This window comes from Chelon labrosus (assembly GCF_963514085.1).
Source record: "Chelon labrosus genome assembly, chromosome: 6".
In the NCBI taxonomy this organism is placed as follows: domain Eukaryota; kingdom Metazoa; phylum Chordata; class Actinopteri; order Mugiliformes; family Mugilidae; genus Chelon; species Chelon labrosus.
This window is the reverse complement of record NC_140342.1, coordinates 13,353,428-13,357,399: the sequence shown is the minus strand read 5'-3', so window position 1 is coordinate 13,357,399 and position 3,972 is coordinate 13,353,428.

The window sequence follows — 3,972 nt, the reverse complement described above, 5'->3', positions numbered from 1 at the left end:
TAATTTTAAGCAATTTGCCTTAAAAAAAAAATAATGCAGTACCCCGCCCCCCCCCACCCCACCCCACCCCAGTCCCCTCCTCTTTTATAAGTGACTAACTTCCACAGTGGCATACTGTGAGATTCTCTGCCTTTGACACACTCTCTGTTGTGCACATGTTCTCTGCCGCAGCGTGAAAGTGCAGAGAATTGCTGTTTTCTTAACAGTGGTAACCGCCGTGCCTTCATTATATGTCCCCCCCCCCTCCCCTTTTCTTGTTATCACAGCATTCAGAGCTCAGTATTATGTTCTCACGTTGGTGTAAATAATCTGGAAATGTTCATCAAGAGGCCGTATTAGGCCCGTCAGCATCGGTTGAATGTGATCGTGCGAGCAGGGTTCACACCCGATTCATATTTCATGTTAAATCCGTGTCCCGGTATCCACTGCAGTTTTAAACTACTTGAAGGAGCTGTGATATCTTTAATCTTTTTAATTTTTTTTTTCAGTTTTTGTAAGCTCTACAGTGGGTGACGTTCACTTTTGTCACTTTATATTTGACAAAAGCGTATTACCTTCACCTTCTTGTATTATTTTCGAAAGGGAATTTTAAAATCCAATGCAAAGGGAGTGATTTTATTTTATATAATTTTCTTCTTCTTTTATTTTATTGTATTTTTTTTTTTTTCTCTCTTCTGGCTGCTTTAGGGTCGTAACAAGTTGACCCTGTGCAATTATTACAACGTGTAAACTTGTCTTTTTAATTTGCTTGAGAGTGCTCTGACTCACTTTCTAATCCCCTTCTTGTTCACGTACGCCCACCTTGCATTTTCTTTCACCTTTAGGACTTTCATTTAACTTGCTTTACAGTTTTGGTCGTCGTTGTTCAGTGTTGGTCTCGTCACTGCCAGGTTAAATCGCAGGGAAAAACAAGCAGTTCAGTTTTTATTTTTATTTCATTTTTCATGTCATTTCACAAGTGGCAGCTTTTTTTTCTGTTTTTTGTAAATAGGAAATAAGAGTCAAGTAGCTACTGCAGTTGTGAATAATTAAGCACCATTTACAGTCCGATCAGACCGTAGACAGCCAGGAGGTGTTGTCACTGAGGAGTTTGTAGGGAGAGGGTTTTTTTTTTTTTTGGGGGGGGGGGGGGGGGGGCTCCTGCATTGGTTTGTAGTTTATTTCAAAAAAATTGTTAATGTCATGCCATATAAATTATTTATATTAAAATTTTATTTTTGTAGTTTGTACAGATGTTAGTATCTAGACTGAAGTTCTATTTTTAAAGAGTAAATATATATTATATATAAATATATCTATTTGTTGCCGTTTGCTTTTGTTTTATTGTTTTGTTTTGGGGAGGATTGGGGCGGGGGGGTGGGTTTCAGGGGAGGGAGGGGTTGACAACACTTTAGAGCAGAGGCCTTTTTTTGTGGGTGTGTGTGTGTGTGTGTGTGCGCGCGCGTGTGTGTGCGCGTGTGGAGCAAGGGGGGCAGTTGGAGGACCGTGAAGGAGAAGGTGTGTAGGAGTGTGTCACCTTGTGTTTGAGTTTCCTCGTGGCCCTTCGTTCTCCATGTGTCATTTTTAAACTGTTCTCGTCCATGTCTGAAACACTGTGACTTCTGAAAACTATGCTCAAGAAAAACCCTCGTGTGACCGTTATGTTCCCTCACCTGCTATAGAAATTTAACTAACAAAATAAATTGAATGAAAAAAAAGTGCTTCTGTGGTGTCTGGCCGTTTTTTTTTCCCCCGGTGTACGTTTGCCTGCGAGGAGATAATGGGTCGGTGGTGTTATCACAAGTTGAGCTAACTTACAGGCTCGCAGTGTTTGCTGTTAAATGTACTCTTTTAATTGGCCCTCTCTGTTATCAAGACGCATTGTCGAGGTGCCAGATGAAAGGCTTGAGGACTATGTGTTGATACTTCAAGTCAGATTGATGCTTAAGATTGCTCAACCCTAATTCTTAACCAACAATTCTCACTCAACAGAGGATCGTGCATAACTGATTTTGTCTATTTTATTCTTCACCACATTTTCACAACGGTAAAATCCTAACAAAAAGCAGGCTGGATAAGTGCATCCGTGCCACCAAAAATCTCAATGACTGCATGGCATTTCCTCTACCTTCACTATCAGGATAAACTTCACATTTCCAGCTTCATTACTGTTCCTATGTCCCACGTCATGTTGTACACAAAAGATTTGCTTTTCCTCTATCTTCATTAAAATGTGACGCCTTCATTTAGATAGAACATAATTAAGACAGAAAAGAATCACATTTGCATGCATTTACTTTTTTAATTCAAGCGTTAAATTATTTTATCCTCTGCTTCCTGTCGGTCACCAGACAACATTGGTGGAGAACATATTCAGATGATTTCCAAATTCGATAACTGGATCCCAAACTGATCAAGTATCTGTGTGTTGCACTGGAACAAGCGTGATCCACAGGGACCCCTCCCCTCACCCCAATAGGCCCCCACTAACAACATCATGTTGCCAGACACCACAGGACACCCTCAGAAGGCCCATGTCCATTCTGTGATGAGACACGACTGTTTTGGAGGCACAAGGGAGACCTACACAATATTAGGAAGGTGGTCATAATGTTGTGCCTGATCGGTGTATGACGTCATTGGATTATTGAAGCATCAGTGCATGTGATTGTTGCTGCTGTAGGTGGAGCTAGTGTGACGTTCTTTATACAGGTGTACAGTTTTGTACACAGACAGGAGAACACGTTAGTGTGAGGGTATGTGAGCTGATTAGTGGGACAGGACAAAAAACTCTGATACAAAAATCTGTTTTTAGTTGTCCTCAGACAGTTCAGGACTATCTGTGATGTCTGTCGTGATATTAGATCGCTTGAATATTTAGTGAAATGCAACAATGTGAAACCTGTATCAGCCACACGTGGGCCTGTTAGCTCAGTTGGTCAGAGCGTGGTGCTAATAACGCCAAGGTCGCGGGTTCAATCCCCGTACGGGCCATCATGTTGTTGGGAACAACTTCCCTCCCTGTGCTTAGTGCAAAGTGGATGGGTGAAATGCAGAGAAACAACAAGGACAAAATCTCTCAAAATGCTTTCCCTTAACAAACCTGTTTTTTTTTTTTTTTTAACGTGTATTTTTTTTTTACTGACATACATTTGGCTCAAATCCTGTTTTGCGTAGGGGTGCACTTCACGAACAATGACTTAACATTAAGAACTACTGAACTGGAGCGTTGAACCACCTGGAAAGTGCCTGGGATCACTGGCTGCCTGAATCATTGTTGTGACTCGCCTGTCTAAATCTCTGCCACTGCATTCACACACACACACACACACACACACACACCCACAGACACACACACACACCCCTACAAATATCTGTGTACCCTGCTTGTGCGTGCACTACACATTCTTAAAAACTCAAACTCAAAACAAACTACGCACACACCTCCTTGACTCCTCGTATACAAATGCACACATGTATACACGCGGGCCCACCTGTGTAGATGAAAGGTAGATGCTGTAAATTCCTTCGCTTCCCACACAACAGCTCCTCGTTTGTCAGCCCCGGCAGAGCGGCCCACGTCTGAATCTGATACCTCGGTCTTTTGAAGTTGCTGTCATGCGCATCCACATCTGAACCGAAACTCAGTCACACACGCACACATGAAACCCAGTGTTCATACCTGGATATGTGGCGCAAACCAAACAGAAATTTTCTAGCGTGTGAACTCACATAAAAAAAAAAAACACCAAAGCTGTAAACAATGCAGGCCATGTTGATTTAAAGTTGTACATTAATGAGGACAAATGTGCTCGCTGAGTGATGTCACCCCGGGAGCGCGTGTTGGATTTAATGTCACAGCTCAGCGATAAGAAAACAAAAACAAGTCCAGTAATGGGTTATGACAGGGCCGGAGCCAGTATAAGAATGTCTGCATTGTAAACAGCTCTATTATCTTAACCTTAACGCTCATTAATCTAAATCTAACCGTAC